The sequence below is a fragment of the Podarcis bocagei genome (assembly GCF_964188305.1).
Source record: "Podarcis bocagei genome assembly, chromosome: 5".
NCBI lineage: Eukaryota > Metazoa > Chordata > Lepidosauria > Squamata > Lacertidae > Podarcis > Podarcis bocagei.
This window is the reverse complement of record NC_138129.1, coordinates 82,058,555-82,077,117: the sequence shown is the minus strand read 5'-3', so window position 1 is coordinate 82,077,117 and position 18,563 is coordinate 82,058,555. Positions and strand designations below refer to the sequence as shown.

General features: G+C 42.7%; 1 long non-coding RNA gene across 1 annotated transcript; it reads left to right on the top strand.

The window, feature by feature from the left end:
• The first annotated feature begins 11,518 nt into the window (after positions 1 to 11,518).
• LOC308587446 lies at positions 11,519 to 17,163 on the top strand. The gene is made up of 3 exons (XR_014008391.1): positions 11,519 to 11,596; positions 12,303 to 12,384; positions 17,040 to 17,163. It is a non-coding gene; the product is annotated as an uncharacterized lncRNA (long non-coding RNA).
• The last annotated feature ends 1,400 nt before the right edge of the window (positions 17,164 to 18,563 follow it).

Sequence of the window (18,563 nt, the reverse complement as noted above, 5' to 3'; positions counted from 1 at the left end):
TCTGGAATGACTCACACAAGACTGACAACTCTCGTAAGAGTTACATGCCTAAATCATTGTGTGCACATATCTCCTGGATTATACAGTGGATCCTCGGGTTGCGAACGTGATCTGTGCTAGATGCACATTCACAAGCCACAATGTTCGCAACCCACAGCGCCGCATCTGCGGGTCGTGATTTGGCACTTCTGCACATGTGCAAAGTGCAATTTAGTGCTTCTGCGCATGCTCGAGCTCTGAAACCCAGAAGTAACCCGTTCCAGAACTTCCGGGTTCGGTACGGTTTCGCAACCCAAAATCGTGTAAGCTGAAGCGTCTGTAACCCGAAGCATCTGTAACCCGAGGTACCACTGTAATCTGGTGCTACCAACCATCTGACATCTTCTGCAGCACCTCTATCACCTTTTCCTTACGTAGCATGAATCAGTCACCTTTGAAGTTGAGTAGGGGTGTTTCTTTTTGTATCTTCCCTGATTGGCCTTGAATACCTCTGTGGCTGAACAGGATTTGGGGTTGGTGTTCCCTGGTTGCCCTTGAGTGCACTTGCTTCTGTTGTTTTGCCTACTTCCCATTGCAAATATCTGGGATTTGTCGGTATTTGATTTGACTTATATGGCTATCAGAAAGGGCTGGTAATGAGGGGAAGGTGGGATTTAGATAAGATTTTTTTGACCATCCAAGTGTGCCATCATAGTGATGGGATGTTCCCCCAACCTACCCCTTATTTCTATCTGGATGCGCTTCCTAAAAACCCAGTTTAACACAAATGAATGGTGAAGGGATCAGTTAAGCATCTGACTTGCTCTCTGGGACTGGGGTGGTGTTGCTCAAGTGAAAGAATGGGAATCCCTCCTATCATCTTCACCAGGTTAGATTCCCCACACTTGTATTTAAATAAATCCTTGCCAGATCCTTGTATTTACAAGCCAGATCCTTGTATTTAAATAAAGTTGTGGCCTTAACTCCATTAATTTCTTGCATGGTCATTTAGCAGTGTGGAGGGTAGATATCTGTGTTTCTTGTGATGACTCAAAGCAGCCTTCCCCAACACTGGGTCTCCATATTTTTTGGACTACTACTCCCATCATCCCTTTCCATACTGCTTGGGGATGATGGGAGTTGCAGTCTAGCAGCATCTGGGGATGCAACGTTGGGAAATGCACTCTACAAGGGACAAGTCCTCCCACACATCCCCCCATGCATATTTCAACTGTGCAGAGTGGAGCTGTGCCTAGTCTGATATACCTAATAAATGCACGGCGTATTCACTTTAATCTGCAGTTGCTGTGTTTTATTTACCAGCAGTGAATCCCAGAATGGTGTTTGTTTATAATCAAACTGTTTGAAACATGGAGTTGAATTTTGCAGAGAGGAAATTGCGAAACTGGGTTGTTTTAATGTTTTCCCCTGATCCTTTCTTTTTATTAAAAAAAAAAAAAGTTTTCCGTGATAGTCACCATATGTGTTTGTTCGAGTGTCTGGAGGTGAAAAGCACTCAGAGACAATGTCGGAGAGAGGAACTTGCAAATTAATTCCTGCACATTGGGATGCAATGCCCTAGTTAAAAACAGGAGGTGGTTTGGTTTTAATTTTGAACAAACTCTTCCCTGAATATACCAATGTGTATTTCTAACTATTTTCTTTCCTTCTTGAGCAACTGTGAGAGCTTGATGAATCTCAGGCTTCCGTTTCGTTTGTGGTTTTTCATTTTGCCTATATGTCAAAACCTACCATTACAAATTGCAGGTGAAATCCAGTGCTGCTGCGAACAACGTTGTTTTTTTACCTGCTAACAAAGGGCCGGGGAGCCTCCATCACTTAGACCAAATAAGGCCTGCTGAACCTCCCATGTTTTGTCCCATAAGGTCATATCAGGCAAGCAAGGGGCAGCCAATGTAATGGCTTCAGATACAACTCCCATCAGCCCCAGCCAGCATTGCCAAGGGTAAAATATGGTGGTGGGCCCCATGTTGGCTAGCCTTGGGGCAAGCCAAACCTGCATGCCACATACTTGACATTGTATAAAAGGACATTTTAAAATGAGCATTTCTTCCCTTCCTTTCCAAAAGAATCACTGTATTCAAAGCATTGTATTCAAAGCATTTCCCCCAACACTTTGAACACTGCTTTCTCTGGAAAGGGGGAATTTTCCACTCTTGGGAGCCTTTTCTCCTTTGCAGAGACTTCAAATGGGCTCCCTCTAACCAATAATCAAGTGATTGTCACTTGAAGGTGTGTTCCCCTGTGCCAGTCACCTGATCTACTTCCAAAGCACCTCTTCAGAGGAGATTTCTCTAAACAACCACCAGCTGACTGGTGTTTACAACTGACCTCCTTGGATGTTTGACAGGTGCCAATCACCTGGTGTAATAATTATATCAAGTGACTGACAGATGGGTGGTCCCATCCATCATTCAGCCACGAACCGCCCTGGTTGACCTTGGGCCAGTCAGTGCCTCTCAACCTTTATGAGGGTGAGGAGAACCCATCACTTTGAGTTCCTTGGAGAAATGATTGGGATATAAATGCAACAAGTAAGTAAAATTAAATAATTAAGACCATAGGGAGGCAAGTTAAAGCCTGCACGCTCTTGTGAAATTGTATGCGACAATGGGGAAAACATTTGTGTGTCTGGTTGTGAGGAAGGGAGTGTTGAAGGGAGGCTGAACACCTGTTTATATGTCTACGGTCTTCTGAAGGCAACCTGCTAATTGAACACTGGTTCTGATTTGCTTGCACAAAGCTAATGTTCTCTTCTTTATTTCCTCATCCTATAAATAAAACCTGTTGATTAAAGAACAGACCCAGTGTACTTTGTTGCCTTGTCCAAATCCAAAAATATCCCCATGGTGCTGAGACCTTTAATGGATGCCATAAGTTGTGCTGGTGGACAGCTGAGCATCTGGTGATGTGGAAATCACATAACGGATGGCTACACACAAGTAATGTGTGTATATAGCTATTGTTCAGGGAGCTTATGAGAACGCACAAATTCAAATATAAACCACCAACTCACTAAGAAACTTTATATACAGTGCATGCCTTCACGAGATGGACTCACATAGTCACTTTTGTTTGCCATCTGCAGTGCTAACCTCATCATACAGGTCTACCTGGCACGTGTATTGAAAGGATTACTGAGATAACGTATGTGAAACGTTTGAAGAGCACATGCAATTATTGTCACAACAAATAGAGGTGCCCTTGTTTAGGCTTGAGTTATTTCAGCAAGGAATGATGTTGCCCTAAGCAGGCTAGGCCATCTCTCATCATAGAACTTTGCATTTCCAAGGGGTCTTTTCAAGCATCACAAACGCAAAGTAATCAGAGGAGTGCAGTTTTGGATTCGCAACTCCTTTTAAATATAGAATTATTTCCTTAGGTTGTTGTTTTTTTTAAAAAGTCTGTCTACATCATGAAGGCATTTCAGAGCTTTCACACTTTTATTTTTGCGAACACACCTTTGACTTCTGAGTCAGCAGCATAAATTTGTACAGAAATATAACAGGACTTGCCATAGCTTAGTGACAGAGGGCATGCTTTGCATATCAAAAGACCCAGGATCAATCCCTGGTGTCTCCAGTTTTAGAAAGATCATAGAATAACAGGGCTCCGTGCCTGAGATTGTGGGCATCAGCTGTCAGTGAGAGTCAACAGTACTGTACTAAACAGGTCTCATTCTGGACCAGCACCAGGTAACTGAGAAATTAACCACATTTCTATTAGGATTGCCACTCAGTTTCTCTTAGGCAGGGGTCAGCAAACTTTTTCAGCAGGGGTCCACTGTTCCTCAGACCTTGTGGGGGTGCTGGACTATATTTTGAAAAGGAAAAAAAATGAATGAATTCCTATGCCCCACAAATAACCCAGAAATGCATTTTAAATAAAAGCACACATTCTACTCATGTAAAAACACACTGATTCCTGGACCGTTCATGGGCCAGATTTAGAAGGCAATTGGGCCAGATCCAGCCCCCGGGCCTTAGTTTGCCTACCCATGCTCTTAGGGATGGGCAAATCTGTTCATTTCAGTTTCTCCCACCTTCTCATTTTCCCAAATTAAGTTCTCCAAATTTCCACCTATGTTTGTATTTTTTTTTTTATTTTTTTTTAAATGGCACATGAAAATTCACTAGCATTTTACTCTGAATGCCTCTCAATACACATATTTTTGTATGTGTTGGAGCCTTTGGAGTTCCGTGGGACAGCATGGGCTTGGAGTGTGGAGCACTGGACTTTACTTCAGCAGAGCAGCAGAAGACATCCCTGCTGAAAGCAGCCCTTTGAATTCAGTGGGGCTTCTCCCAGGAAGGTGGGGTGAGGGCTGCAGCCTTAGATACATAATAATAGTGTGAAATGGCAATGCACAAGTAGTAAGAAGTATGCAAAATTATTAGTAATTAATTCAGAAGTTAATAAAAGAAAGGGAAGTGCGCTCTCTCTCTCTCTCTCTCTCTCTCTCTCTCTCTTGTGTCAGCCGTTGAATCTTGAGGCAACTGAGTACTCATAATCTATGAATGATGTACTTTACTTCTTTGGCAGCCTTTTCTCTAAATGTGACACCATTCAATCCTTTCTTAAGATGACCCTTGAACCTCACCTGCGTTCTAGCAGTTTCCTTGGCAACTGACATACATTTGACATAAGATTCTATGAAATCACAAAAAAAGAAGCATCCACTTCACTGGGCTGCTTGAGATTGAATGGAGGGAACCTATTTCCTTCCCATAAAAAAATGAGGCCTTCAGAACTGTCCTGTGATCAGTCAAAGCCAGCCTGACCATGAGATGGGTTGAGAGTCACTTGTCTCCAGCTAGCGATTGGGTGGGGACACACAATTAGTTCAGCTCTTTTGAATGTGAATCTAATCTACCTAATTCACACTTTAAAAGAACGTATGAACCAGAACACAGCTATCCTACAAAATCCACACTTCCATAAATTTTGCAATGCTGTTCTCCAACAACCACACCAAAAACATAGTGTACAAAAGTCTTTATATTAGGAGAATGTGTGCCTGAAAACAGCTGCACTAGCAGATCCCTGCCTGGAACATAGAGTTGTAAGGGACTCCAAGGATCATCTAGTCCAACCCCCTGCAATGCAAAAATATGCAATTGTCCCATGCAGAGCTTGAACCTTCAGCCTTGGTGGTATCAGCACCATGCTCTAACCAAATCATGCAAAAAACAGCATTACATTGCATAAAATTCCTTGCCAAATTTGCATATAAAAGTGTGTACATTAGAAGTGAACACTGAAATTATGGTGATTTTTGTGAGGACATTTTTTTGGGGGGGCAAACTGATGTGGAAGTGTGGCAAACAGAATTTAAGATCGGGGACGACGACAAATAAACAAAATTGACAGATTTGTTGATGCCTCACCTCAGGTGCCAGATTTGGGGTTTGATTGTTGTGTGGCAGATTGGTTGGGATTCTTTGTGCACTGCCCCTTGTCTGCTTTTATGATCCAGAGAGATCTGCTTTGTGTGCATTTTGAGCACTGTTGATGTATTCACTGATTGCCATGGAAATATTTATCTCTCACCTTGCCTCCGTTCTTTGAATCTGTTGGAAGACATATCTTCAGTCCCATGGGAAGAGGAAACAGACTGGCATAGCAGTGTGCATTAGGTAAAGGTAAAGGGACCCCTGACCATTAGGTCCAGTCATGACCGACTCTGGGGTTGCGGCACTCATCTCGCTTTATTGGCCGAGGGAGCCGGCATACAGCTTCCGGGTTAGTGGCCAGCATGACTAAGCCGCTTCTGGCGAACCAGAGCAGTGCACGGAAATGCCATTTACCTTCCCGCCGGAGTGGTACCTATTTATCTACTTGCACTTTGATGTGCTTTTGAACTGCTAGGTTGGCAGGAGCAGGGACCGAGCAACGGGAGCTCACTCCGTCGCGGGGATTTGAACCACCGACCTTCAGATCGGCAAGCCCTAGGCTCTGTGGTTTAACCCACAGCGCCACCTGCGTCCCTTGCAGTATGCATTATGTATACTCTAAAACATACCTGTTCTGTGCATGTTCATAGATACTATAAGGGCACTGATTTCTTTTTCACCACAGCAGCAAAATGGTGTAGGTCAGCTCTGTTTATCATTACAGTGATTTTTATGTTAACTGAGATAGCATGTTTCAATATGAACACTTTGGCCTCTGTGATCATCTGACATGAGCAGCTGTGGACATATTTTCTCTCTGAGATTTGGTACATCACCACAATGAGCAAGACTTTATTAGTGGTGGCCCCCTACTTATTCTGATAAGGCTGGTTGTGTCCATAATATATTAATACAGATGGGAATACTTCAGTGTTTTGTTATGCTTTCTAGATTTAAAATTTGTTTGTGTGCAATTGATCCATTTTAGCCTTTATGCAGATGCTTCTTTTATTGTGCATGTTGTTGCAGTCTTTAACTGTATGCCACCTTGAGAGCTCTCTAGAATATAAAGGTGGGCTATAAATGGGAAATAAAATTAATGAATAGAAAGAGTTATCAAGACACTGAAAAGATATTCATCACAAGGCCCTTAATGGGCTTTCTGTCGATAAGAGGGATGAACAATTTCAACCTAAGAAAAGACTTTAAGAAAATCTATCTTAAGGTTTGCTTTAGAATGGTTTGGAGATCATTCCTGTGTTTTCCATATATAGTGGAGTTCAATAGCCACTAGAGATGTTAATGGAGAAAGAGTTGCACAGTGTAGTTTCACACAGAACTCGACTCTCTAAACCATGGGGAATGGGTTGAATGGATTATTACTGATGGTTTGAAGAGGAGGAGGATGAATCATCACTCATACCCACTTCTTGTCATCCTTGAACTTCCCTTGCACACCGGAGCGAATCTGGGGGGGGGGGGTTAGGCAGGAGCAGCTCACCTGGTGGAATAAGAATAGCTTCCTGGCAGTGACATCGCCTCTGCTAACCACCGTGGTGCAAATGCAACAGCGGTGCCAATCAAGTGCTTCTGCTGTTGCATTTACACTGCACTCACACCCCCGGCACCTCCCAACACCTGCTTCCCGGGAAGCAATAGCCACACAACTGCTGTGGAACTAGCATAGTGGCTCTGCTCCACCTCTCAAGATGCTTCTGGATTTCCAGGAGAAGGAATATCAGGGCAGCAGCAATGTTGGGTTAGCAGAGGCTGAGCCAGTCTAGTGTTCCTGCCCTGATCTTACCACCAGCTCAGCAATCCCCTCTCTTTTCCGGTGAGCAGTATTTTTGCTTTGCCCCACCAAGTGAGGCACTCCAGGGATCAGCGGTGTAACTCTATTCTTTTATTTATTTGTTTTGTTTTCTCTATACTTCTCTAAACACCAGTTACAGGTATGACTGAGCATACAGTGGTACCTTGCTTCTCGAATGGCTTAGTTGTCAAACAAATCGGCTCCCGAACGCCACAAACCCAGAAGTAAGTGTTCTGGTTTGCGAACGTTTTTCAGAAGTCAAATTTCCGACACGGCTCCTGCTTGAGTGCAGGAAGCTCCTGCAGTCAATTGGAAGCTGTGCCTTGGTTTTTGAATGGTTTCGGGAGTCAAACGGACTCTCAGAATGGATTAAGCTTGAGAACCAAGGTACTACTGTATTAGCTAAAACAAGGCAGGAATGGATTTGTTTATCACAAAACAATTTCCCTGAATCCCACCTGTGCATATTTATTTATTTTTTGCATTTAAATCCCACCATTTTTTTCCCAAGGAGTTCAAAGTGATGCACATGGCTCCCCCCCTCCCCATGTTATCTTCACAACAACCCTGTGAGGTAGGATATGCTGAGAAGCAGTGACTGGCCCAAGGTTGCCCAGTGAGCTTCATGGCTGAGTGGGGATTTGAACTATGTTCTTCAAGATCCTAGTCTTACACTCTAACCACTATACCATGCTGCTATCTTTCTTGCATCTCTGGTTCTATAAGGGCTGGTGACTTGCTTTCATCAAGGGAAGGAAAGAAGTGGTGAGTGGAGAGAGAAATCTAGGTCAGTTACATTTTGGGCAGATTTTGGCCATAACCCTATGCAAACAACCTTTCCATATTATTCATCTTGTTCCTCCAGTTTATTAAATTAATATTGTGTGCTGCTATGAATTCTGTAACACCGGTCTGGAAAGACCTACATTGGCTCCCAGTACGTTTCTGAGCACAATTCAAAGTGTTGGTGCTGACCTTTAAAGCCCTAAACAGCCTCGGTCCAGTATACCTGAAGGAGTGTCTCCACCCCCATCGTTCTACTGGGACACTGAGGTCCAGCACCGAGGGCCTTCTGGCGGTTCCCTCACTGCAAGAAGCCAAGTTACAGGGAACCAGGCAGAGGGCCTTCTCGGTAGTGGCGCCCTCCCTGTGGAACGCCCTCCCACCAGATGTCAAAGAGAACAACTACTACCAGACTTTTAGAAGACATCTGAAGGCAGCCCTGTTTAGGGAAGCTTTTAATGTTTGATGTATTACAGTATTTTAATATATTTTTTGGAAGCCGCCCAGAGTGGCTGGGGAAGCCCAGCCAGATGGGCGAGGTATAAATAATAAATTATTATTATCATCATTACAGTGGTACCTCTGGTTACGTACTTAATTCGTTCCAGAGGTCCGTTCTTAACCTGAAACTGTTCTGAACCTGAAGCACCACTTTAGCTAATGGGGCCTCCTGCTGCTGCTGCGCCGCCGTTGCACTATTTCTGTTCTCATCCTGAAGCAAAGTTTTTAACCCGAGGTACTATTTCTGGGTTAGCGGAGTCTGTAACCTGAAGCATATGTAACCTGAGGTACCACTGTATTGTTATGGTCTTTGGGTGAAAGAGTTTTGTTTTGAAAATGGAACTCAGCCTTTTTAGTTAAAAACTGATACAAGATGCTAAAAGTGTGTCTCTCAGGGATGTCAAGAGCTTTAACTACAGCAAGCCATAAATAAAACATGATCAACTGATGGAACCTTATCTTTCCAGAAACAATTGCTCCCTAATAAAAATCAATGATAAGAATCCTGTGGAAAGAAAACATAGATGGACACAATGGAAATCCAGAGAACATGCCTTAAAAATATCCCTACAACCTCAACAAGTTCCGTATCATATCCATCCCATGTGAAAAACAAAGTTTATTCAAAAGCAAGCTTTCATCCCTTCCTCCAACACCCAGGCTTCCTCTTCTCAGTTGTCATCATTATAGAGTCAACAGGTGATTTATGTGCCATGAACAGAGTTTGAAAGAACAACTCCTGAGGCATGCGAGCAGACGTTCCTTGAGAATCCTGTTGGTGAAACACAAAAATTTGGCATGGTGACTGCAATGAAGTGTGGAATCAATTGTAAAAATAAAGATGAAAAGTTAAAAATAAAAATCCCCAATATAGCCAGGACAAGAGTTAAAAGACAGGCTGAAAGGCGGGAGAAGGGGAATCTGTGTCAGACTTCTTCCATATGCTTCTCTAAATGTCCAGTTTTCTTTTCAAGGCTTTTTTTTTTACGTAAGTCTACAAGAAAACATATCATCAATGTTCTATCCAGTTGCTCTCTAATGAATTTGCTACTGGATGCAAATGGACCACCAGGATGATTGACAAGCACATGACATTTTTAATTGTTATTGAATATATTTTTATTAGATACCAAATTAACATTTTCAACAAGTTCAGACTCAAGTGAACAATGAATTCAGGATGCGATTCCACTGGATCCAATAGGATCCAATGGGGCTTATTTCTGAGCAGACATACAAGAATGCAAAGTGGCAGATCTATGGCAAATTTCGAAGCCCTGTAGCTCAGGGTAACTAGTGTGGATGGGGGGGTGACCTCTTCTTTTTGCAGTGCAGATCCCACTTTGTTGAGGTGGGGGTGTCAGTTATGTCAGCTCTAAGCTGGAGGGCCCAGTCCTTGGGTCTCTCTGATGAGGAAAAGTGGTTTAGATCCAGTAGAGATCGTAAGCTGCCTCTGTCCTGGTTCTGCCCCTGCCTGGCATGAAAAGGGGAGGGAGGACTCCCACCAGATGAGAAGGAAATCTTGATCTCTAATGCTCTTTCGTACCTTCTGAGCACAGATATTCCCATCACTTCGTTTTACTGCCCCATAAAATGGACTGCTTCCCTCACCATTCACTGAGCTTTTAAGATATTAGGTATCAATAAAATTACTGCATTATAGGACACATCAAAACAATTCAAATGCTTAATTAAAATGGCAAAGATAAAAGAGTTCATTTTCATCCTAATGTGCATGCGCAAGGTCCATTAGTATAATAGGGCCAGGATTGGTTCAATGAAAGGAACACTCAACTAATCTCTCTCTCTCTCTCTCTCTCTCTCTCTCTCTCTCTCTCTCTGTGTGTGTGTGTGTGTGAATGAATGAATGAATGAATGAATGAAATGATTTCTAATTACTAATAAAATTTCCATTAGTTGAAGTTACACACATCTAAGAACCTAAAAACAAAGTCTGATAATTTTAAGCACTGGTGGAATTGTAACAATCCTCTGTCTTTACCATACAAGATTAAGTGGTTCAAAGAACCTTGTTGGCTTAAAAACAAAGTTAGCTATATTTTAAGATATATGTTATTATGAAATTAATCTGAAAACTGGAATGAATTGCCTGGAATAATGTATAAATATGGTATAGATACTGTGCTATATTTTCAGTTGGATATATCTGTGCCAAAACAACAAAATTGTGATTTAATCCCAAAACGGCATGAGTACATGAATGACTTAAATCTTCTCCGTTCTGTTTTGTTTTGTTGGTAAAACTTCTCTGCCATATAATCTTCCAAACCTCATGTAGTCCTCTGGTTTCTTTGCTCTGTTTCTTAAAACTGGCTTTCTCAAATCAGGTCAAGTACTGAACGACAGTAGGCCTTAACAGAGGCCTTTTGAACTTCCAAAAACACCCCTTAAGGAACAGTTACAAAGAACATACAAGTTGAAACCAGAAAGGATGGCCCATACAAATTCCACCCGGGATTGTCAAGACTGCTTGATCACTGCCAGCTCTTCATAATAGACAGGCAGCACAATGTTGGTGTCTCCTTATTAGAGGACCTGTTTCATAAGGATTTAGTCTCCGGCAGCGTTAGTAGACTGTCTTTTTGTGATCATGGTTTGAACCTTACTTCTTGATCGAGGAACAAGACGGATCTGGTTTATGGCTTCCTGTTGGAAAAAAAAGCCAAATACCTGAGCAGTGAGCATATGCCTGTAGCCAAAGTGAAGTCACTTCTCAGGTCCTAATAATGGAAAGGATGAGCGAGAAGGAGAAAAGATGTCATGCTTCGGTGGCTAGAGTGAGTCAGTTTCAGCCAGTCGCTATGGAGCCTGCTGTCAAAAAGTGTTCCCCTTTCAAGTACTTCTATGCCCTCTTCTCTGACTCACTACCCTTGAGAAAGGGATGGTTAGGAAGCATAAGCGCTAGTCATAATTGCCACATTATTTCATGCAAGCGATGTAAGCAGTGTTGGCTCCACCGCTGAGCCCTTTTGAAGAGCTTGGCTTTTGTGCTCCCTGTGGCAGTAATGCATAATAAAAACCACTTACCGAAATAGGGTTCTTTTCCATGAATCCAGAGTTCAGGTGCCTGTGTGAGGAGGGAGAGGTGAGCTCTAAAAAGGAAATGTTTTTGTGTACATCCTTGCCTTCAAGGTGCAGGATCAGTTTATAGTACCATTGAATTAACAGGTTTCGATGACACTCACATGATTGAATGCTCCTCCTCTTCCATAACAAAGAACATAGAAAGTCCCAATGCTCCCCCCTGGGGGAACTCAATAGTATGCAGTACCAGCATCTCCCCCATCCCCAATGTTAAAGATGAGGTGCTTACTGGTGAATAAGGTAAAGGGGACTCCTGACCATTAGGTCCAGTCGTGGCCGACTCTGGGGTTGGGGCGCTCATCTTGCTTTATTGGCCGAGGGAGCCGGGTCATGTGGCCAGCATGATTAAGCCGCTTCTGGTGAACCAGAGCAGCGCACGGAAACGCCGTTTACCTTCCCGCCGGAGTGGTACCTATTTATCTACTTGCACTTTGACATGCTTTCGAACTGCTAGGCTGGCAGGAGCAGGGACTGAGTAACGGGAGCTCACCCCATCACGGGGATTTGAACCGCCGACCTTCAGATCGGCAAGTCCTAGGCTCTGTGGTTTAACCCACAGCGCCACCCGTGTCCCATTTACTGGTGAGTACCGGCACCTTTAAAACAAACAAACAAAACCCTGGGAAGCACTGTAATATTCTAAAATAGCCTCGTCCCTGGTAGGCTTGTTTCCTATGTGCAAGATTAATTCTTTCCTTTCTTGATAGGGAAGAACATTCAATCATGTGAGCCCTAATCTCCTGTTTGAGGTGCTTCATTGAAAAGTAGACCATTAGCTACCTATTTCAGGTAGGAGAAACTTCTGGCCTACAGATCTGTCTCCCCAGACCACACCTCATTCTCAAATTCCCTAAGTAGGTTGTCTTCCTGGGATTATATTTTCTCATATCAGCTGATGCAAGAACATAAGACGCGCCCTGCTGAATGAGCCCAAATACCTCTCTGGTCCAACATTCTGTGAATCCTGCAAGTGGAACTTGATCACAAGAGCCCTCTCTCGATCTGCAATTCCCAACAACATACAGGGGATCCTTTTGACCTGGCAATACAGTTTGAACATACAATGCCAGTCATGGACTGACTGCAAAAACTTTATTCTATAATCAGGTGTTTGACCTTTAACTATATGTCTTTTAGAACTGGGTGGGAGGTTTTTAACGTGTTCCTCTCTCCCTTTTGGTTTTAATGTATCTATGTGGGGTTTATTGTCTGCTTGTAAACTGCTTTGGATTGACTGGGGCAAAATGAATCAAACAGAAAATTAAATATACAGTGGTACCTCAGGTTAAGTACTTAATTTGTTCCGGAGGTCCGTTCTTAAACTGAAACTTTTCTTAACCTGAAGCACCACTTTAGCTAATGGGGCCTCCTGCTGCCGCCGCGCCGCCAGAGAAACGATTTCTATTCTCATCCTGAAGCAAAGTTCTTAATCCGAGGTACTATTTCTGGGTTAGCGGAGTCTGTAACCTGAAGCGTATGCAACCCGAGGTATCACTGTATAAGATTAAATAAATGCCTGAAGAACAAGGCTCATCTGGCTTTCCAGGAATTTAAGAATATAGCTACATTTAATTACATTTATCACCAACCTTAGGGACGCGGGTGGCGCTGTGGGTTAAACAACAGAGCCTAGGATTTGCCGATCAGAAGGTTGGCGGTTCAAATCCCTGTGACGGGGTGAGCTCCCGTTGCTCGGTCCCTGCTCCTGCCAACCTAGCAGCTTGAAAGCACATCAAAGTGCAAGTAAATAAATAGGTACAGCTCCGGCAGGAAGGTAAACGGTGTTTCCATGTGCTGCTCTGGTTCACCAGAAGTGGCTTAGTCATGCTGGCTGTACGCCGGCTCCCTCGGCCAATAAAGCGAGATGAGCGCCACAACCCCAGAGTTGGTCACGACTGGACCTAATGGTCAGGGGTCCCTTTACCTTTACCTTTATCACCAACCTTGATTTTTCAAACCGGGGTTCCTTGACAATCCCTAATCCAGGCATTGGCCAATCTAAGACCTACTTGTAATGGCATCTTCTCCCTTTTGAAGTATTCACAGTGGTATAATAATAATAATAATAATAATAATAATAATAATAATAATAATAAATTTTATTTATATCCCGCCCTCCCCAGCCGAAGCCGTGCTCAGAGTGGCTAACAACAGCAACATATAGCAATGGGTGAATCTGCCAGTTTTGTTTTATCTCAGTTTCTCACTGTCCCAGTCTTTCAATTCCACATCAGTTTGCGTATTCTTCTTTCTTTCAAAAACTGTCATCAACATATGCTAGAGCTTTGGTGCAAACTTCTCCTAATAAACAGACCATTGCCTAATATGCACATTTTTTTGCAGTCCATCCCCCTCTAATGCAATGTACTTTGGAATGTTATTTTCACTCACGCAAGCATTTTATCCACATATCACTTGCTTGGAGAACTGCATTGCAAAATTCAGAGAAGTGCAATTTTTTGAAGGATGACTGCTTTCTTGTTCACATACAGTTTTAGGAAATCTAAATGGGGAAGTTTCACCTTTAAATGTGAACTGAACCAAAATTCGGTTTCCCCTCCAGCCCTGAATGCACTCAGAGTGCCAATTCTCACCAGGTTGAGGGAGCTGTGTCTTGCACTAGTTTCCAGGGCTGATCACAGTGGTTGTCCAACCGAGCTTTGGGGACACTGACATTTAGCATTGCCGCTGAAGGCTCTCAGCAAGCCCCTCTCAGAGCAGCATGCTAAAAGTCAATGCATGCAAAGTCTGCATGAGCTGTTGGCCTGTCCATGGCCACTTTTGCGCGTCTCACCAGCAGCTAGAAGTTAGCATATGCAGCAGCAGCTGTGCAATTCTGAGAATTGAGGTCTAAGTACAACCCAGGAAGGAGATGTGCACTGTGAACCTATGCAAATTTACTCAGAAGTAAGTCCCATTGCGCTTGAGGACATGCAGTCCCTGGGTAGTCTGTTTAGGACTTAAGCTGTAATCCTTCTTTCCTTAATTATAGCTTACACAGAATATAAAGCTTGCCAGAATAAAACAACAAAAATGCACACAGGCCTTAATCTATAATGCATGTAAAATGCAGCTTTTTAATATGTATATGAAGCTCTATTGCCTAAAATAAGACTCATCTGCTCTGTGGTGTCTCTCTCACCTTAAAACTGGAAATCCTACTAAAATTGCACAGGGAACAGTGAGACTCCTTCCCAGTCTTAGCCTAAAATAAGCATCCTTTCAAACAATTTTAACCTAAAATATTTATTGTAAATATTTGTCAGGAAGTCCTATGGTGGAATACAATAAGGAAAACAATAATACAGTATGCATTTTATATGTATTAGGTGTCTGTCCGCCCCCCGCCATCAAAAACTGTATCCCAAAATGCAGAGAAGTACCCAAACCCAGTGCTTTTTTCTAAAAAAAATGTTTAGGGGTACTTCCATTTTCCTACTCATATTGAAATACTGCCCCTCAATGAGGCCAAACTTAGATTCACAAAATGTTTAGGGGTATGCATACCCCTGTGTCCCCCCCCCAGAAAAAAGCATTGCCCAAACCTAATGATAATTTTCATTCTGATATACATACTAATCTGCACAATACAAATCAGCTTGGTTCACTTAACACTGTGTACCAGACCAAGTTGATGAGCATCTCTTCTTTAAATGACTCCATATTTAAAGACCCATTTAATGATCCAATAACTACTTCCCCCTGCTGCTCTACAATATAGGTTTAGTTCATACTTCCAGGGGGTGTTAAACTGAGGGGGAAAGTGGATGAGTAAGGCACCGGGCTTAGGGCCTTCTCGGTAGTGGCGCCCTCTGTGTGGAATGCCCTCCCTTCAGAGTCAAGGAGATAAAGAACTACATAACTTTTAGAAGACATTTGAAAGCAGCCCTGTATTGGGAAGTTTTTAATGTTTGATATTTTACTATGTTTTATATATGCTGTAATCTGCTCAAAGTGGCTGGGGAAACCCAGCCAGATGGGCAGGGTATTATTATTATTATTATTATTATTATTATTATTATTATTATTATTATTGAAACCCAGAAAGAATGACCACAAAAGGTCATCACAGACTCCACTTATGATGTATTCACCATTGTATTCCTACTCTATACATGGTAATATGCAATAAAACCATTTCAGACTTTTACATTTAACTGGAAGTATCATCAGGTCTTTCTCTTTTCCAAAAGCTATGCCTTAATTTGGAGAGTTTTTACTTAATTTGTTGTTTTCATGTGTGGTGGTTTATTAATTGATGATGTGGAGGGTGGCGGGAGAGAGAGAGAGAGAGAAATTCACTGAAGGAAATGAAAGGGGCAAAGTCCATGCATACATAATCCTTTGTACAAAATTGTTGGAGAGGGCACACAACAGAATAATTAAGTTAAGTATTATCCTTTTCTTTGTCTTTAATTTGTTAGTCACCTAACACAGGACAGACTCTAGGCGACTTGCAATCAAGTTTAAAAATGTACTTTAAAACATTAAAATTTAATAAATTGTACAATCATAGAACTGTAGGGTTGGGAGGGACCCTGTGCAACCTTTTGCAATTCAGGAATCTCAACACACAACCCCTTATCCAACTTGAAACCAGACCAGACCCTGCTTAGCTTTGTAAATGTGCTAGCAGTTTTGTTGCTGCACTACTTCGATGCATGAACACCAACTTCCACAGATATCAACAAACAAGCTTATTAGCAACCAAGGAGACTAACACAAAAGCTTGACACTGCTTTATCATAGTCTAGTGGATCAAATGCTTGTTGGCGCCAGGTGGGCCTCACTGGGAAGAGCATTCTGAGATACAGAACTCAACTGGAAGGTCTCTCTCCTCTGTTGCCACCCTGAGACTCCTCAGAGGGGCACTTAGGTAAGGACTTCAGAGGATTATCTTAGGTTCCAGGTACATTCATGCTGGTACAGGCATTCTGGGATCCTGGGCTATAAAAGGCTTTATAGCATAAACAAGCCCTTAAACTGGGCCTGGAAACATATTAGTAGCCACTGCAGTTGTGCATCTATTCCACCTCAGAAAGAAGACCAAGGGGGTCAATGCAAATCCCTAGCCAGCAGTGATGGGCTTGATGGAACAGCTTGAGCATCAGTACTTCCACAGCTCCACTACTTCCAGTGGTGAAGAGGCCCGCATCTGACCTGATGTCCTCAAGTTATGTTGGCTGGGTTGACCTACCCTTATCCTTCCCTGCCCACAAAATTCTCAGGTTCAAGAGGGAGTCCCACTGCCTACCACTGGTAGGGATGCTGTTGGTGGTAACTTCTGCCCACCATGTGGGTGGGTTCTCCTCAATAGTGAGGCTTCCAACTTGATGACCTATAGATGCTTGTAGAGCTGGGCAGAAGGGCATCTCCACCCCATTCAGCATGGTAGATTGAGGTTTTGGATTGCTTTGATAGCCATTTAAAACTCCAGCATCCAGGGAGAAGTTCAGATGAGGATAAGTTTGAAAGAACCACAACTTCTGAAGTCACTGAGGCTGTTTGACGAGCCAGTTATGTGCCCCATGGCATCTAGGCTTCTCTCCATTTTGTCATTCCAGCTGTGCCGCAAATCACAACCTGCTTTGCTTCCTGTAAGCTGTAAGGTGGGGTTTATATCTCATTAAGCTTACGTCTTGTGACTGAAGCTGCAAAGAAATACTTTTGTCAAATGAAATTTCTTTTCTAATCTAAAACCCACCAGAAAGAGAGTATTATTGCATTCCCTCCCGGCTTCAGCCTTTTCTAATAGCTGTCAGATTACGGGGATGAAAAATGTTCAGCCCATGAATTGGCTTGAAAACAGAAAACATTTACCACTGACTATTGTTAGGCCAGAGTAGCCTAATAAGCCAAGCATCTGCTCCCATCACTTTTTGCAACTCGATTTGAACTGCTGGGATTGCCAGATGGAATGTCAGCTAGTAAACAACACAGAAGAGTGATGCTAATGTATCTGATCACCTGAGAAACCAATAGTAGCTGAGGGAGGAATAGCCCCATTTACTCCTCTTGATTCCAGCTATCTGTCCCTAAGGATCCTTTCAGTGGTAGTGCATAAAAGAGGTCCTAACAACTTAGTCGCACACCGACACACACCCTTCTCATTGTTGACCCAGGGGTCTCCCTCAATAGTGAAAGACAGGGATGGGCAAATGTGTCCATTTCAAATTCTCTCGCTTTCTCATTGTTCCCACCTTAAGTTCCTAAGAAAGTTCCAATAAAATCAGCAGACTTTTAAGACAAATAAACATCATAAATTTATCAATATATAAATTAAAATCAACAGTTTTTTAAAAAACCAAAATACACTGGATAAAATGACATGTCTGGGTAGGATTGCCTAAACAAACAAAAAGGGATTTAGGTCGTGGTAGAGATGGGCATCAATTTGGACAGCTTTCAAAGATGATTACACAAATTCATGGAAGATAAGACTGGCAATGGCTACTTGCCATGACGGCTATGCTCTAACTCCATTCTTGGAATCAGTATGCCTCTGAATGGCACCTGCTGGGAGTCGCAAGTGGACAGAGTGCTGTTGCATTCAGGACTTCTTCTCAGCTTCTTGTGGACATTTGGTTGGCCACTGTGAGGATGGAATGCAAGATTAGATGGGCCTTTGGCTTGATCCAGCAATGGTCTTCTTATATTCTTAGCAGGCATTGAAAGCCAGGGAGCAAAGGTACCTGCCTAATATTATGCCTTTGTGTGATATTTTGCCATTGCACATTTGCACGCTCAGGCAGCTGAAATCGCAGAGTTATTTCTGCCACTGCAGAAAAAGAGGAGCAGAAATTTGTTTTAAACTTCTCTATTGTACATCACCCAGACAACCATTTTATGGACTGAGCAACGAGAGAGAGAGAATGGGGAGCCGGTGTTAATGAGACACCTTATAATTAATTATTATTATTTTAAATCATTTCACCCATACCCTTAAAAAAAGAATCTCCAGAATGCTT